Source organism: Typopeltis vanoorti, chromosome 20 (genome assembly GCF_054136105.1).
Source record: "Typopeltis vanoorti isolate ZY-2024b chromosome 20, IOZ_Tvanoo_1.0, whole genome shotgun sequence".
NCBI lineage: Eukaryota > Metazoa > Arthropoda > Arachnida > Uropygi > Thelyphonidae > Typopeltis > Typopeltis vanoorti.
Window position 1 is genome coordinate 54,313,488 of NC_143568.1, and position 19,905 is coordinate 54,333,392.

At 37.7% G+C, this 19,905-nt stretch overlaps 1 non-coding gene across 1 annotated transcript; it reads left to right on the top strand.

The window, feature by feature from the left end:
* The first annotated feature begins 371 nt into the window (after window positions 1–371).
* Window positions 372–524, top strand: LOC150095445 (U12 minor spliceosomal RNA). The gene has a single exon (XR_016550099.1). It is a non-coding gene; the product is annotated as a U12 minor spliceosomal RNA (small nuclear RNA).
* Window positions 525–19,905: the final 19,381 nt, after the last annotated feature.

Here is a 19,905-nt window from a genome sequence, read left to right on the forward strand (position 1 = left end):
CGATTTAATACTGCATTCTGTTTGTTATCATATCATACTTTATTGTTTATATTTTATGTCATATTTTTTCCCATATTATTGTTTCTGTGCCATTAATCCCCATTCTTTAATAAATGTTGTTTCTTCTTAACACTAGATGGAGCCAAAATACATATGAAGATTTATATATATGAGGTAATAATTTTACGAATAGTTTATTAAAAACAAAATAATTTTATAAAATTTTATGCAAATTAATAAGATACAATAAAATGTTTTAGATTTTTAAATTTATTTTATATAAATACAAAACAAAATAGTATTATATTGACACACCTATGTGTTATTTATATATTTTAAGTATTTCTAATTTTCGGCGAGGAAAATGCTTCGTGCCTTAAACTAATGAGTAAGGAAAATAACGAGCCTTGGTAGCGCTTGGCTCTTCCACAAATTTAGTGGTATGAATTTTTGTAAGGGTACAGGTCGTCCTTAGGTGACCTGCTTACTTTCGCAGGATGCCTGGGTTGTTGTGATCTTACCCTTAAAAAATATTTAAAAATAAAAATTATAATAAGATGTTTGAAAATTATTGATAGGAATAGGAATTTTTGTAGGGGTACAGGCCGTCCTTAGGTGACCTGCACCTGCTTACTTTCGCAGGATGCCTGGGTTGTGATCTTACCCTTAAAAACTATATAAAATGTTTGAAAATTATTAGTATTGATACGTTATTGTCAAGATGGAGGCGCTGTTTTAGTGGCTAGACGAGAGGATTAAAGTTATAGTTATAATAAAAATTGATAGGAATAGGAATTTTTGTAGGGGTACAGGCCGTCCTTAGGTGACCTGCACCTGCTTACTTTCGCAGGATGCCTGGGTTGTGATCTTACCCTTAAAAACTATATAAAATGTTTGAAAATTATTAGTATTGATACGTTATTGTCAAGATGGAGGCGCTGTTTTAGTGGCTAGACGAGAGGATTAAAGTTATAGTTATAATAAAAATTGATAGGAATAGGAATTTTTGTAGGGGTACAGGCCGTCCTTAGGTGACCTGCACCTGCTTACTTTCGCAGGATGCCTGGGTTGTGATCTTACCCTTAAAAACTATATAAAATGTTTGAAAATTATTAGTATTGATACGTTATTGTCAAGATGGAGGCGCTGTTTTAGTGGCTAGACGAGAGGATTAAAGTTATAGTTATAATAAAAACAGAAAGAAATTAATATATTTCTTAATAATTGAAATATAAGTTCTCTTTCTCTTCCCAAAAACAGAAAAAAAAATCATCTATGTTTCGACTAGAATCAACAACACCTGATGCGTATCTAATTAAATTAATAATTTCAGTTTTTCTCTCTCTTTCTAAATTGCATATACTATGTGCACATTTAATTTGGTTTTTGTCACCCTTGACCAGAATATGCCAAGTCCCAGGCGTTCAAATTCTTATTTCCTTTTGAAAGTTTCAACATTCTTTATTACCGAGTTAATATTCTTATCCTAAAACTGTGATGTCATAAATAAAAACTGAAATGTTAGTTTAACTCATACAGAACCAGGGAGATATTTATTATTATTATTATTATTATTATTCCTGATACCTCCAAGGAGTCCGAAGACTCATCGCGGGAGGACATCTTCAACTGTCTCTACATCTTACCTCTACTACGAATCAACGCCATCTACCGCCCACCTCCAACACTACCACAACTAGTAATTTTTGTCTGTAAATTGCGTGTGTTCTGAAGGGCCGATTTGTATGTATGCGGGATGAAAAACCCGAGTTTCTGGGAGAAAAAACCCTGCTACCTCCGTATGAGATCGGCTAACTCACCATCGCTTGAAATCGACCAGATAAAGATTCCTCCCGTCGCGACGAGAATCGAACTTAGGCCTATTCCAATCGAAGGGCGCAATGTACCGTCGTTCTTCCAATTGCGCTACGGAGGCGAACATATTTGAACAACGAAAACACTGCTTAAAACGCATGCCATTTTATACTGAAATTAAGCAGAAACTTCGGGTTGGTTGAAACATAATTTTGTTCATCTGCGTCGTAATTTCACTTGTGTAAGAACACACAAAAACTAAAGAAAAATTATTATTATTATTAGCTAGTTATTTATTTTTACTTTTTAAATAGATTTAGAACAAAACAGAAACAGATCTTCAATTTAGTTTAGTCATGATATTTCATCCAATTTTAAAACTTTAATTACAGTGCTTTTTTAGGAAAAGGGAATTTTTAATGTTGGTCAGAACGAGGAGTGCATGTGTATGTGTTAGGAGGAAAGAAAATTTCCATCCTGCTATTCTACTTTGTGAATAAAGAGAAAAGATTAACCAACGAATTATAATGGAAAATAATCCACTATCCACAAATTCTATTATCCGCTTACTCTTTAGTCTATTGTGTAAATAAATGATGGCTTTAATGATGCAGGGTGCTCTCGCGCAATGAGCATTTGCACTACATGAAAGATGTGATAATAACAGTAATAAAATCCAGCACAACAAATGTGAACCAAAAGAACATTAGTATTTTTGTAACCGGGAGGTTAGGGATAAACTCTAACACCCCAACACAACACACACCCATAGGCGTGCGAGGCTTTTCAGACCTTCTATAAGCAGGATCATAGGATCGGGTGATGAAATCTATCTACTACCAGAAATAGTCCAAAATATATTCATAAATCGATGCACTAGCACGCTTCTTATAGTTTGAATACGTTCCACTCCTAGTGCAGTGGAAGAAGGGATATCAAACTTAATAGCTTTTAAAGGTGCTCGAGCCAAATCACGTTATGAGAGACGTCAGAGTCAAAAACAATTTTTGGATCCAATTTGTTTCATCAATTAATCAAACACCAGTGCGGAACTTGTATGGGATAAAATATGGAGAATGAAAGGGGGATACAAAACATCGTTTACACCATTGAAGACGACGCTGCTGAGTTCAGGTAATGTGGGGCTTGTATATCCTGCCATGGAACCTCGGTTCTGAATGTTTTTGTGCATAATCGTGTTCCAGTCGATAACGAACTCCGCATTCAACGTGTCAGCTGACGAATGGCAGATTTTACATATGTACGTATTATCCTTCGTAGCACCCTACAGTCACTTTCCTTGAAATGCAGTGGACGACCACTTGCAGTTGACATGCAGTATGGTATCACTGATAGTTGACCTGGGATGGCTCAGTTTGTTCACATTTTGCCGAATGGATAGGCCTGCATACTGGTATCCTATCATAACGCCTGTTCCAACTCCGTCAGTTCTGTGAAAGAGTAAAGGAATCTCATTATCGGTCTATTAAATAAAAGAGGCAAGAGTCTCTAGAAATTAGAGGGTGAAGGATGGGGGATCGGAAGGTATAGGAAGAGGAAAGGTAAGGAAGAAGTAGGAAATAGGATTGATAAGGAAATAGGAAAGAGGGGGGGATATAGATGTGGGGGAGGGAGGGAGGAATGGGAAAAAACCTCAGCTAATAATTCTCATCTTTCTAGCTCAGTGCTATCAGATGTTTAACTCTTTCACCTTTCGCCCCGTGGTCGTCCGCAGAGGAGGGAAAACGGGGCACTTTCTCCCCCTTGGGATATACTTTTGAAAAAAAAATAATAAATTAAAAGTTATTGATGTAATTATCTGTTCACCTAGCGTTTCGTTTTTGATTATCAGGAAACGTCGTGTAGCTCCGTAGGAAACATCTCTCCGTAGTAGAGCACGATCGGAGAGATGTCTATCCATCTCGGAGGATTGATGTTGTTTGCACGTTTTTTCCTCACCTTCCAGATGTGATATTTGATCTCGTGTATCACAAAGATTAGTGACCTCTGCCTGTTGTTTGTTGGTGGGTGTGAACTGCAGGAAGATGACTTGCTCTTGAGTTAAGAGTGGGATGTATAGCACGTCACTCAGCCTCCTCCAGATGTTTTGGGAGACTGGACACCAATAGAAGGCGTGCTTCACATTATCCACACTCGGGCAGAAATCACAGAAGAGATTCTCTGGTGTTGTGGAACTGCCATATGTTAAAGTTGACTAGAAGGCTTCAGTATGCTATCCTCCATGTCCTTTCTCGTCGGGTAGCTATGATGTCTTGCTAGGTGACCGAAGAAGATGTTGTTGTCGGTCTCTAGATCTGGAACGTCCGTACGATGATAGCCAAAAACGATGCTGTACCATTTTGTGCTGTTTCGGATGTTGTTGACGTCTATATCCGAAGAGCGGAGTTGCTGTAAAATTTGGCAAAGGTGGTTGTAGTATTCTGTGAGAATTTCCGCCTTGGATCCTTGGTGAGCTCTAATTCCAAAGAGGGGAAACTTGAACCAAAGTAATACCGAACAAGATAACCGATGGTTGGATTGCAGTATCCTCTTCAGATGGAATGAGGCATTACTCAGGTACGTATTTTGAGGACTGGGAGACCGAAGGCCCCCCCCACTTCTCTGGAATTTGAAGGATCCTGGTATCAACTTCCCGACGTAAGTTTCCCCAGAAGAACTTTAAGGGTTTCCTGTACAGCCAGTTCTCTTGATGTTCCGAGATGTTTCTTATGTTGATGACATATTGGAAAGCTGGGCACACAATGGTCTTTATTACTGTGGCCCGGGAGAAAAGTGACAGCGGCCCGATTTTTCAGTTATTGAGGCTGTCGACAGTCTTGGCAATGAGATGATCTTTGTCAACTTCAGGCTGCGACGTAAAGGATATCCCTAAAATGGTAATGGGGTCTTCTTTGGGGACTAGACTCAGTGAGATGTTGACCTAGTTCCAAACTCCATATATTTTTTAGCTGAGTTTTGTCTCGATTTGCCTATAGTCCTGACACTTTGAATCTTTCGAGGATGTTAAAGAGATTCCTGATGAAGTCGTTGTCCCCCAAGGATGCCCGCCACGTCATCCACATAGGCTGTTATTATGGACTCCTCCATGGTGAGAAGAAATGGTATTTCTCTAATGACACGAGAGTTGTTGACTGCCTGTAGAAAAGGCTCAAGGACCGCAAAAAGAAGGGGGCTTAGAGGACATCCTTGTTTGACTCCTTTTTGGATGGTGATGGGGTCAGATAAGTATCTGTTGATTTGGAGACGAATAGAGCCGTTGTTGTTGTAGCCTCCCTGGAGAATGGAAAGGAGGCCCTCGCTGATCCCGACTTCCTGAAGAATATGAATGTAGGACGCTTTCAAACGCTCGGATGAGATCGATTGAGAGCAATGCCATTGGGAGTTTCTTAGTTGATACCAGATGGAGCAGATCTCTGATAGGGTACAGATTAAATTCTATCGATCGGCCTGGGATGCCATACACTTTTCATGGTGCTTTTCATGTTCTTTCTTCCACCTGTTTCTATTTCTCCATTTCGATGTCGAGATTGATGTCACGAATGATGTTTTCACATGGAATGCCTTGACTGGCCAGGAACCAACTTCTTTCCTTGTAATGGTCACGAAGCTGAGATCTTTGCAGGGAGGTACGTTATTGGCCCCATTTTATCATATTTTATTTGATGGCATATTTTAGTTGTGCCCACCTGTCCCAATCCCAGCCAACAGTGCTCCAGGTGGAGCACATTTGGTGAAGCGTGGTCGAGGACAGGGATGGGAAGTCTGGTGGTAACTTCCAGGGACCAAGAACAACTTCTGTTTTTAAATGCTGGTAGGTGACCACAACCATTTTATGGTCCGAGATGGTAATACTGATGTTAACGTGCCTTATTGTATCGACTCTGGTGACCAGGAATGGTGATAAGTAAAAGCCGTCGTTCTTGCGCCGATTCCTTGGCCTGTCCATGTGTATTCTCAACAGTATTAGGGGTTGTGAGCCCTTCAGATATCGGTAAGCTGGAGATTTCTTAAGTGAACTTCCAGATGCCTGTAGCCAGCAGTGCCTGTGTTGGGACTTCCCCCTATTTTATCCCAGGCCCGGACCGCCACGCAGCTGAAATCCCCCATTATGATGACATGACAGGCGCCATACATGTAGGTGGTAAGCGACTGGAAGAACAATGACTGGAAGATCTTGACGTTAGATCTACCGGGGCGTAGATGTTGATGAACTTGGTGATGCATATCCCTGTAGGGGAAAACGTGTGTTTCTTGCAGGAACAAGAGCCCAATGTTGAAAGCTGGCATTGCCTTCCACACCTACTCTTGTTTGGATGGTGAACGGAGCCCTCTGATGTTAAAAGAGGCAACACAGAAGGGGTGGCGGCATTATGATGTTATATCCGGCCTAGGTCTTTGATTTTCAGTTGTTTTATATAATTAATTAACGAATCTATGCGTAGGAGGAGGTAGAATATCCAACACCCTGCAGACTGGCTTCCAGCTTTAAACACGAGCTCGAGAGAAGCTCGAACTCGTGTTTAAAGTTCTCGAACTCGAACTCGACTATTTTTTATTTTAAAACTTGTGATCTTATTATTCGATTTTGTGTAGTCTTAGCCATTAAACTGGGGGCCGGTATGCTGTTTGATATTTGAATTGATGCTTTCGTATCGTTGAGGAGGGATTTCCACCTCCATTTCAGACTCCGATGTTGTGTCTGTTTTTTTTCGACGGCGGCTTCTATGTTTCTTCTCCTTTTTAGGAGAAGTCTCCTCTCCTCCTTTCTTTTCTTTAGTTGTTCCTCGGGGGGTTGCTTTTTCCCCCTTCTCGACTTGCAATTCTTGTGCAGGTGGATTAACTACTGCGGGGGAGGTCTTCGGCTCCTCCGAAACAGATAAAGTTTCCTCTGGTGCTGTTGAGGGATTCGTCACTCGTGAAATGCTAGTCTTTTCTTCGTCTGTTACCTTAGCCGTTTGTTGTTCTCCCGTTGGTGATGGTAATGTGGAAGTGGCTGAGAGGGAAGCAGTTGCTTCAATAGATGTTGTTGCTGAAGGGAGCTTTTTAATTTTGCCCAAGACTACTTTCGTAAAGGTTTTCTCCCCGTTGATTTTTTGGCAAGTTCCGAAATTCACCGGCCTTCTCGGACAGATTGCAAGCTAAGTGGTTCAATTGGTGTGCTTGCTCTTTTTGCAAATATGCGCAGAGGACATGATATGATCATGTTTTCGGTGCTGGAGTACTTTCGGCAGGGGTTTGGGCACTGGCTGGAGATGTGCCCAATTCCAACACAACTAAAACACGTGCCTTGGGGGCAGTCACTCCCCAGATGTTCTCGAGCTGCATTGCAAGCACTATCTCTGCACTCCGAGATAGTTTACCATTACCCTTGATGTACCGATGTTGACGAGGTTGGGCACTGATAAACGCATGTCCATTGTGAAGGTCACTTCACCGAAGTACCACGCGGGTTCTTCCTCGGAGACGCTCTTTTTGATGTTACTCACTTTACCAATTTCCTAAAAGTTTATATTAACACGTTGTGTTCAGACCTCAGGGTATTCCATGGGAAAGCGCTCGATCTTTAGTTGTCTCACTTGAGAGCCTACCACCGTCGGTGTTATTTGCAACCCCAGAAACCCTGTAAAAGTTTATCTCTCGAAGCTACGTTTTTCACGACAACTAGGAACCTTTCTCCATTGTAGGGGATGAAGGAGTAGATGTTGTTGGCTTCTATCAGCTCCTTAAGTACTTTTGTGAGAACTCTTAGCTCCTCCAATCACAGTATCTCAACTCCTAATGTCTTAGTCCTTGGTGCGATGGGAATCATCTTACTCATGGTCTGTCTCTGCATCTAAAGAAAAGAAAAAAAAAGAATTATGAGTCATACGACTCGTTATAGATCCCGTAGCGCGGGACGCACTACCAGCAGGCTAATAAGGTTAGTAAACAACAACAACAAAAAAAATCAATATAACAATATTGGTGGTTATAAAATCAAAAATTTACACAAATGAGCAAAGCAGAACATCAAAAAATCACGCAAATCGAGACGCAAAGAGTAAAAAGGGCCCATCATCGGCCTATTGAAAAATAAAAGGGGTCAGAGTGCTCTCAAGAGAAGAAAAAGAAGGGCGAGGAAGTGACAGTCAGGTTGAGGTGGGCTGATAAGTGGTGGGGGAAAGGAGATGAAAAGGAATAGGATGGGAAGAGTGGGTAGGAAGGCGGGGGAGGAGGGAAGAAGAAAATAGGCCTCAGCTCATAATACTCATCTTACTAGCTCAAATGCTATCAGATGATAACTCTTTTCACCACCAACATTGGTTTGTCTCAGATGGAAAAGACCATGGAGGTAACCAGTACCTAGGTGATTCGCCCCTTCAGGGTGGACCGCCTCGAATAGACCTACATTGAGTTTTTCCTGGGTTACCTCAATGGAACAAAATAGATCGATGTAGACTGAATATAGACGCGGAGACCAGAAATCAGGCTAGGAGTGGAGATGCTACTGCAAGTTCAGATGTTAGTACAAAAGATGGGAGGTGTACACCACTGCATGTTAAATCTGGTTTCACCCAAAGCCTCTCTCTCTCTAGATGTACGAGCCTCCTTAAAGAACTGTAGAACTTGTAGAGGACTATTCGAGAGCGTTCCAACAGACTGGGAGGATTAGCATAATTAGAAAATTGTTGCCTTACATTCCAGATATGGTATTTCAGCTCATTAATGATAAATACCATAACTTCTGCTTGTTGGTGAATGACTGAGCAAACTGCAGGTAGATGACTTGTTTCTGCAGCAGAAAGAGAATGCAGAGTACGTCGCTGAACCTCCTCCATATGATCTTGAATGGAGGACAATCGTAGAAGGCGTGCTCTATGGTGTCCAAGCTCCAGCAGAAGTCAGAGAAGGGGTTCCTGATGGTGTGAAAACTCCAGATGTTGTTGTTAACTGGAAGGTGGCCGTAGACTATCCTTCATGCCAGATGCTTTCTCGACGGGTAGCCTCCATGTTTGGAGAGGTGACCGAACAGGATGGCATTTTTGGTCCCCAAATCGGGAACTTCGGTAAGAAGGATGCTGAAGTGGTTGTACCAGGTTTTGCTGTTCCGGATTTCGCGGTGTTAATTCCTAACGAGCTGAGTTGTTCAATTAGCTGTCACTGTTGTATTCTTTGGGACAATTTCCGCTTTCCAACCTTGATGGTTTATGATCCAAAAGAGAGGAAACCTGAAACCCAAGAAATACTGCACAGGATAGCTGCAGAAATGATTGGTTTGCAGTATCCTGTTAAGATGGAATTAAGCGGTATTACTCAGGTATCTGATCTTGAGGACGGAGAGGCCAAAGCCCACAGCCTCTCTGGAAGTTGAAGGATCTTGATGTCAACCACCTGGAGTAGATTGTCCCAGAAGAACTTTAGGGATTTCCTATACAGCCTTTTCGTGATCCTGGGCATAAGATGATCATGATGGCAGTGGCCCTGGAGAAGAGTGTCAGCTGTCTGTTTGACCAGTCCTTGAGACTCTCGACTATTTTGGTGTGTGCTGCAAATGGAATTTGCAGCACACACCAAAACAGTGCTTTAAATGGAAGCCCTAAGATGGTGAGGGAGGGGGGTGTTCTGTAGAATATTATAAATTTTTGGTGATCAGAATGGGATATGTCAATGAAAATCAGCACAAATTAATTTAATGATGTTGGCCCGAGGAAACAATATGCTACAAGATTTCATTAGTCCAGTGATTGATTATTAATTTAATGCAAATTTATATTTGTCAACTTGCCACACCATATACATAAGTGAACTAATACTCTTTATGATTATGCCATAATTAATTAATACTTATGTTAGTTTAATGTGAACTTTAAAAAAAATTTAAAAAAATAAAATAAAATATATATATATATATATATATATACAGTATATACATGTCCAGGTTAACATGTATGCGAAGTGCATGTTAAAATTGTAATACCCTTGATATTACATTGAAATATATGATGGATACGAAGTGTAGAGGCGTTATGTATTTTATCCATATTGACGGTAACGTGTTTAATTGAGCGAACTCAGCGCCCTCTTCCGGAATAAAGGAGCGTAACAACGGTAAATTCATGTATACTATGTAATGATGTGTTCGGTACAGTCGTTGCATATAATCCTATATGTAACGAAAATCTTGAAATCGGACTGAAATGTGCTTATTTCCCGTAGTTGGGAGAAATTTTCACATTTCAGCTCGCAGTGCTATCCTATGGCTAATATACGCCTGCAGCTGCTTATATCGCTACATTGATTTTTTTAAATAGCTATATGGCTGTGTGCTAACATTACAACCGCCAAATAAGAAGTTAATCTTGTGATATGCAAATTAATAAAAAAAATGCACGATATTTCTTAATTGAGCGATCTCATCGCCCTCTCCACACAATAATGTGGCTTGCAACGTTAAATTCATGTATACTAATTATTGCTGTGTTCTCTATCAATCGCTATGTTAAATATTGCATTATGTGGCGAAAATTGACTATATGCGCTTGGACGTGTTTCAATTTATAGCATTTTTGTGTAAAAACACGAAAAAAATTATTTTTTTTCGTGTTTCCGCGATACTGCACTTTATTAGTAAAGTGATTTTTTTCGTGTTTCCAGTTCAAAAAACTTTGAAATCGGACCGATTTGTACTTCTTTCTCATAGTTGACAGAAAATTTCACACATTTCAGCTTACAATGTTATCCTATGGGCTGCTTTACGCCTGTAATTGCTCGTATCAGTACATTGATTTTTAAATCGCTATATGGCTTTGCTAAGTAGGATGGAAGTAGCAGAGATGAGAATGCTTAGGTGGATGTGCGGTGTGACCAGAAAGGATCATCTGAGAAATGACTATGTCAGGGGAACAGTGAAAGTTACGAACTTAGGAGCAAAAATACAGGAGGCAAGGTTGAGATGGTTTGGTCATGTGATGAGGAGGGAGGACGAATATGTGGGAAGAAGGATCATGCAGATGGATGTGCAAGGAAGGCGGAAGCGTGGGCGGCCAAAGAAGAGATGGAGGGAGCTGGTAGAAGAGGACTTGAAGATGAAGAACTTGGATGTGGTGACAGCCCAAGACAGGAAGGTGTGGAGGAGACTCATAACAAACAGTGACCCCACTTAAGTGGGAGAAGCTGTAGAAGAAGAAGATATGGCTTTGCTAACATTACAAAGGTGCTGATAAAAAAAATAACCGGGTGATATGCGAATTACTAAAAAATTACAACATATACATTAACTGAGCGATAGGAGCGCCCTCTCCGGTCATTAGAGCGCTTTACAACATTAAATTAATTTATAATATTTATTGCTGTCTTCTCTATCAATCGCAATGTTAAATAATGCTATACGAGTCTAAGGTAACTAGTCATGTTTTTATGTGTATTATTTCCTCGATAACCACATCTCTGTCAACTAGAGGAAAATTTGCATGAAAGTGTCGCTTCTTAAAAATACACCGTTTTGAATTTTTATAATTGTAATACATTGGTTTTCTATAAATTAAGGAACAAAGAAAAAATCGCGATAATTCGTGGAAATCGTGAGAGTCAGGTATGAAAAAAGTGATGTTAGTTGTGGTTATCGTAAGGTGGCGCTTTCGGCGGTATATGCAAAGCAGACAGGGTATAAAAGCATAATACAAGGGCGTTGGCGTTTTGGTTGTTTCACCCCATTTTTATTTGATGTGTGAAATCAGTGATTTTTTTTTTTTTTTTAAATTTATGGACGCGTAATGCATGAAGGTAAGTTTTTTCCATTTCAATTTATATTTTTCGTGCATTTTTGAATTCGGCGGTTATATTGCTGATACTAATGTTACTCCCACGGGATATTTATCGTTTCCTAGTCATCTATACCGATTACGGAATAATTTATGTACAATTTCGAATTTATTGTTAGAATATAGCAAACCCCCCCCCTTCCAAAAAAAAAAAAAAAAAGACGATTTTGAAAAACAACTGTGCCACGTGTGAAGTGGCTTAGATACTTAAGGAAAAAGTCGGAATAGAAAAGACTAATGGGTTTACCCTATGTGACGATGGGAGATTACAAATAGTGACGCAAGATAGATGGACGAGAGAAATACTCCTAGAACTTAGAATTTTATCGCAGAGGCAGTTTCCAAGATCTCAGTTGGAAATCGGACGAAACAATTTTCATGGATATGAAACATCCTAACCTAACCTTTTGTGGGTGGGTAATGCTAAACTATTCGGAGTTGGGGGGAGAGGTCTGTAGAGATTGCCTGAGATGCAATTCTTTTTACTGTCGCAACTGAAGAGACGTCAGCTGAAGTTGTGACAAAGTAAAATGAGTAAAATGTAGGAGTCCTGTCCATAACATCATTGTGTTCGATGCCATGCAAAAAATGCAAGAGTATGCTGCACAAAATTTAAAAATAAAGAGCTTTCCTAAAACAGCTGCAGAGAATTAAATGGCATAATTCAGCCTCAATGTGAGTAGCAAAGAATTCCTACCGCTGGTAGCAACTTGCCAGAAAAGTAACACTCCACAGCCCTTCACCAGTAAAAATAATTTAAAGCTTCAACTCCAAGCACCAGAACTGCTGGGGGGGGGGGGGATGGCTAAGACGAAAATCCACCAACCGGAAAGGAGTTCTGCTGCTAACCGAAGAAATAGACATGAGCAGCATTATCATTCCACATAATGAGGGCAGTAGAAAATCCGGGAATAAAATATAGTATCTCCCCGCCCTCCCTAATCCATCGGAATCCTCCGCTGAGATATGGACTACGTGAACAGTTTGGCAAAGAGAATATCACTAGTTAAAGATTCAAAGAAACTAAAAAAGAAATTAAAAAAGACGCTAATAAAAATTAAGTTAATTTCGGTTTTCGTCCCTGTAGTGAAGCAGTCGGAGGAAGGGCAACTGCTTTTGCAACGGCGTTACAAAAAGCTGATGAACCTGAAATAACACGGAAATGATCATCAAAGGTTAACTGAATCGGTCCGCCGAAATTAACCTTTATTACTAAGGATATACCTAAGTCTGACCAACTTTGAATGAGAGAAAAATTGAACTTCTAGGCATACCCAGAATTCCAAGAGGAGTGGGTGCAATATGTCCATTTGGTTGAAGCTAGTAAGCAGAAAATGAAATTTCACTTTCCTTTCACTTAAAATGTCAGTAGTGTTAAACCTAACCTCTAGCTCAAAACACGAGAAATTTCAAAAAACCTGGGCTACACACACGCAAACAGAACTCTCCCGCATACATAACTGGTTAGGTTTTTAAATATTTTATTAAATTTGACCTTATAATGTTAAGGCTATTTATATGATGACCTATTTCACTGTTGCTGATAAGTATTTGATAAAAATAACAATTTTGCAATTCGAATTTAATGAAATTATGACAGTATTGACATTTAGAGCAATAGAAATATAACCTAGGAAAACGCATATGACAAAGTAGATAAAGATTGGCGGTGACAATGAAAACTGTCCCCATTATTTTCATTGATACATCACTGCTTTAAAACATTAAATTTAGATATTACTCCATGAATATTATTTATGAAATTTTGAATAAAACGCATTTTATTCTGCAACAAATTAACAATGCCGGAGTTCGAGTGCAAATATTTATTGTCGAGTATCGAAAACTACCAGACAGAATAGCCCTATGCACATAGTCTTAGTATTTGTTTACAGCGCAGTTCTCTACCAACGGAATCTGCTGGAACTGAATTTGCGTATATGAAGTGATTATTTCTTAAACATTAGGTTTTCAAGTATTGCAATTGCACACAGTAAGCAAACAGTTCCTAGCATTTATTACTTTAACTTAAAGTAATATAATCAATTAAAATTGACTAAGAATGTCAGCTCCAGCTTAACAAAAATAGCAGGTAATGTGCATCATTTAAATGTTCGCAATAATTGAAGTTTTTTAATAGATAGTCTTGTTATAAGAATGTATAATTTCATATATACTATAAATAAGCATTTTATGATTCACGGGTAAATTTCTAGGGTTTGCTTGGTTAGTCAAGGAGATTTTACTGGCAATATATCTTCCTTTCACTTGGGGGGGGGGGGAGGGAATGTAATGGGACTAATGATGCAATACGGCGTCCTGAAAAAAAATCTGTTTTTTTTTCAAGCAAGTTTCGATGTTACTTGAAATATTTCACTTAAAAGTGAAGTGACATCAATGTAACCCTAATCTTTGAATAATTTAGTTCAAGTAAATAGAAATATTCCTTTTTGATGGATGTATAGATAGATATAAGAAATATCTAAATACAGGGTGTTCGGGATAAATTTGACAGTTTCGTAAGGAAAAAGAAAATCTTCTTTGTATCTATTAAATTTAATGAATTGACAAAAAACATTACAGGCAGAGTTAATTACAATACTATCAACAAGATTTACTCAAAATAACCACCATTAGCATCGATCACAGCTTCAATTCTGCTTCGGAACCTCGAACAAGCTGATGCTACAGTCTCCCTGGGAAGGGCCGCAAAAACTGTTTTAATTTTATCCATTAACTGGGCTTTTGTATTACTGGAAGTGCGATTGGTGTCTTTTTCAACTGCGCCCCATACAAAATAATCCATGGGGTTAAGGTCTGGGGAGTTTGGAGGCCAAACATTTGGACTGGTGAAGTCGTAGAAATTTTCAGACAACCATTTTTGACTTTTCCCAGAGGTGTGGCAAGGGGCCGAATCCTGCTGCCATACATACGGCCTACCATTGGCTACCCTTGTTATCCAGGGGTTGACTACAGTTAGCAACTCCACGAACAAAGCCCGAATTCCAATGCCAGGGTTCTTCAACACCTGTTCCTGCAGATTTGCGAGGAATTCTGCTGTACGAACGCAATCAGATCGTCTGCTAGGGATCTTTCTTCTTGCTACATCCTCGTAGTCACCATTGCAAGTCTCTAGTTCATGCCTGATTGTTTTTACTGTATTCAGGGAGCATTGGGCAGCAGTCGTAATATCCTTATTTTGATGGCGGGCACGAATCATCATGATACAAGTTATTCTCTTCCATGATTCAGGTGGGTTCCAGCTATCCATCCTTTCTGACATCTTGTATATGAATGAAGAAGGGTCCAAACTTTTAAATGAAGAGAAGTGTGTGTTAATACATGTAACTTACGGAAAAATATAATTAATTATAAATATGTCAAATTTATCCCGAACACCCTGTATATATAATAAATAAATGTGTATATATAATATCTGGAAATTAGTTTGTTTCCTCATATTTTTGATTAACTTACATGGAAGTTAATAAAAAATAGAACGAAGACACTGAACAAACTTTCATTAATTTCCAGAACTTTCCAAAAATACTAAGCAGAAATAACATTTTAACATGCATAATTGATATTTTTATAATCTTGTTCATTGATATTATTTTGAATAATCATAATTACACTTTTTAGGTTAATTTGTTAATAAAAGAAAAGCAGAAGAAAACAATAACGACCGAAGCAATATCCTTATTTTTGCCAGTATATGAAGAAAGCAGGTTCAACCGTAAGTGCACTAAGAATCTTTCAAATTATTTAAAATTCTATTTGAGATTTTCTCCTCTTTCATTAAAAAAAAATAAATAAAATAATGCATTTTGTGTGCATATGAAATGCAGTCCCGAGGTTGGGCATGCTGTTTGGACGCAGCTAAATATTGTGATTAACTTTTGTTTGCTTAAAGGATCATAGAACTAATGAGAATTAATCTGGATTAACATGATAGTATCAGTAGAAAATCGGGAAAAATTAATCTGGAGACACTCCTTAGTACATTACATGTATATGTTAAGTGTTAACAGCAATACAAAAATTTTACGTTTCTAAATATTTCGAATTGGAATTTATATTTATTTTAACGTCTACAAAGCCAATACATAGAATTTAAATCTCTAAGGTTAATAACAGTAATAAATTTTATTCCTCATCAGCGGTGTCAACCGTGTGCATTTATTAAACAAGAAGCAATCCTCAATTTACACGACTACAGTGCTTATTCGATACGAAGAGTTGAAAAGAAGCCACAGAAAACTGCATTAGACAAGAGAATAATTTGAAGAGATGAAAATGAGAAGGTAACTGCACAAATATTCAATTTAATGATGCAGTTGTAACAGAAAGACAAGTAATAAAAACAAATACTCTTAGGTTGGACACGTACGCTTTTGTTGTCCTGCTTGTTTATATTTGATTAATTTATTTTTAGTGTTCTCTCCCATTACTATTGGGGGGTGTGCATGTAATGATTTGGTAATATCACTTTGAGTATCTAGTGGTTGTTTAGGACATTAAATTTCACCTTATTTTTTATTTAAATAACAGGCATTGAGAGTGAATAATAAAACGCATGTAAACAAAGTATGTTAAGACTTCAGTCATCTTAAAAAACATTGAATATCACTTCAGTTTGGCAAGGGTTAATTTTACGAGAATTCTTCATATTCCTGACTAAATATTTATACACAGTTTATAATTCTTCTGTAAGACCTCCTATAAAAACCATTTTGGTTTATTATACAACTGCATATAAGCACGTTGTATTTTTAGGACATACAAATAGGTACATGCTCAGATGGAGCAGAAAGTAAACAAATGACTTAGGCATACCGTTGAAAAACCAGCAACCAATCGCCAATGCAGGGATGACTTCCATTGCATTTTGACCTTCACTGGCATGAACTTAAAGGGGTCACTGTGATAAATCTAGCTGTATGTCAGTCTTATATCCATTCTTCTGCTTTTCTATCTTTTTGACTCTTTCCTGCCTCGTTCCATCCTGTTTCTTGACTTGGTGCCCTCTCTCATGTCCATTGTCCTGTCCTCTTTCCTGACCTATTTTATGCTCATGTTACGACTTTCTGAACCATCTGTTAAGCTCTTGTCGCTAAGCCCTAGTCATGCAGGCTATCCACTTCTTCACTCCAAGGTGAGCTCTTTTGACATGCTTATCAGGCTATAAGAACTTACTCAGTTGCAGAAATACCTTTTCCTTTCTGTAGAAGAAAGCTATAATTACATTCTGTAAGCAAGCAGTTGTTTATTATACAATGTCCATAATGGGATCCACATATCAACTCGTGACATTGCAGCATCCAACGTTAGACATACTATTTTTTCGAAAATATTCCTACACAGGTATCCTTCAATCAAGTGAATAAACAGTTAATTTGAAACAAGTTAAAACGTTCTTATTTAACTTATTTACACACGTTTTGCTTAATATTTATCAAACGATATTGGTCATAAGTCACAATCCTGAAGATTTATAAATTCTTTCTATTCCTCATACTATCTCAATATATTCAGTTGATATTTGCTTATGCAATCAGAAAAGTACCCCCAGAGATGAGTCTTGAACCACTAAATAATAATCGGATAAAGATCTGTCCATATAGAAAGAAAATGTCATCTTTCGATGACAGAATACAACCATACAGCATCAAATTAGCAAACTGCGAAATTTCGTTAAAACGTAATCACTCAAATATATTGCACAGTAAGGTGTTAGTTAAAAACAAAGGTATATCACAAAGGAGAAATACCAAATGCAAAGATTTAAACTAGAGAATATTTACTAAGAAAGTAAAATATTACTATCAGAATGCATAGGGAACTCATTTCTAAAAACGAAAACAAACTAATTTGTATAGAGAACTCCAACTGAACTGTTAATATCAACCTAAACTGGTATGCTAGAAAATATGCGAAAGAGCAATAGAATTAAATAATATTAAACACAACTACAGTATGCAGATATCATTACCGTTCTATATAACGCATCCAAACAACATACATATAGGGCAAGTAAAAAGTAACAAATACAATTTGCTATGCATACATCAAACATTTAATGAATTTAGCTATCCTCATTTAAGAGTGTGTATAGATTATTTCAAATACTCGTTGATATCTTCGCACAGTACATAAAAAATTATAATGTCCCAAAGATAGATGTTTGGCTATCCTTATCAAAGTGTATATATACTACAGAGCACAACCTAATACACTCGCTTAACAAATCTAAGGTGTCAGTGAACGTTTGTTGATATCGTAACATAGCACATGTAAAACTTATAACCTCCTGAAGATAAAGATATTTGGCTATGCTTATCTAAGTGTATATATATGCATATGGAGAGTCACCTAAATACACTCACTTAACAAGTATGAGGTGTCAGTGAACGTTTGTTGATATCGTAACATAGCATATGTAAAACTTATAACCTCCCGAAGATAAAGATAGTTGGATATGCTTATCTAAGTGTGTGTATATACATACGGAGTGTAACCTAAATACACTCGCTTAAAAGTATAAGGTGTCAGTGAATGTTTGTTGATATCATAACATAGCACATGTAAAACTTATAACCTCCCGAAGATGAAGATATTTGGTTATGCTTATCTAAGTGTGTGTATGTATGCATATGGAGAGTAACCTAAATACACTCACTTAACAAGTATGAGGTATCAGTGAGCATTTGTTGATATCGTAACATAGCACATGTAAAACTTATAACCTCCCTAAGATAAGCATATTTGGCTATCCTTATCTAAGTGTGTATATATACATACGGAGTGTACCCTAAATACACTACCTTAACAAGTATAAGGTGTCACTGAACGTTTGTTGATATCGTAACATAGCACATGTAAAACTTATAACCTCCCGAAGATGAAGATATTTGGCTATGCTTATTTAAGTGTGTATATATATGCATATGGAGAGTAACCTAAATACACTCACTTAACAAGTATGAGGTGTCATTGAACGTTTGTTGATATCGTAACACAGCACAGTTAAGAATTATAACATCCGAAAGTTAAGGTTATTTGGCTATTCTTATCTAAATCTATCTAAATACTCTGCCTATCCTAAACAAGTATAAGGTGTCACGTGAACGTTTCTTATCAAAACAGTACAGTACATGTAAGATTATAGCATCTCGAAAGTAAAGATATTTAAATATCCTTATCTTAGCCTGTATATACTAAAATACTCTAAGCCTTAGTCCAGTGTTTTGCAACATTTTTTGGATCATTCCCACCTCAACATTCAAAGATTTTGACGCCCCCATCTAGCATAAGTCAGCGAAATTCTGATTAAGTATAATATAAATATGTACTTTAATTAAAAAGGAACATAGGTAAAACTGTTTTTAATTTGACTTTCTTCAATGGATATAAATTTTATTACATTTTGTAATATAAAATTATAAAACATAAATCAAACTGAACTCAGGAAAATAAAATCCAAGTTAATGCGATCCTTGATGTCTGCTGAAAACAGTTTTTATTTGAGGTACTAATTTAGTCATTTTCAATCCCAAATCCCCATGGTTTGTGATATCCAGATTTCTTTTTTCAGTAGCAAGTCATTTACAGCACTAAAGCCACATTCAACTAAATATTTCGACAGGAAGGGCAACAGTAATTTTTTGCAAACTGGTTGAATTTTGGTATTTTGTTTGTCTCGTCAGAAAGTCATGCCATTATTCTTTTTACGTTGAATAAAGTTCTAATATCCTCGTTTTGCTTTTCTGAGGATTCTTCTTGATACTGTATTTATGTTGACTGTTGTACTAGTGATGTCAGTTTTTTCTTGAAAAGTCATGTTTGCAACATCGACAATTTATCGCCGACAACGGTAAGTTTTTTGAGTATATCAGTGATGAGGTGACGAATGCAACATCATTTTCTTGCCCCCAATATATTCAATTTGCCTACGTTGGGAAACACTGCCTTCGTCTAAGGCATCGATCGATAATTTTTACATTGGTGCAGTATTGTAACATAACTAATCTATGGTAAATAAGGTATGTGTTCTGTGTATTATAACAAAATGTGTTTTATTGTTTCAAATTAGCCATTTATCCTTTCTCCAGCCACGGTCAGCTTATAACGGCTATTTGCCGATATAAAAACGATAACCTATATCGTTCTTTCCTGCATTCTAAGGCGTGTTGAGAGGAAGGTGTGTGGACTCTTGTATGAATATCTTGGTGATAATCGTCTTGCTTACAGGAAAGTGAAGCTTGCAGCA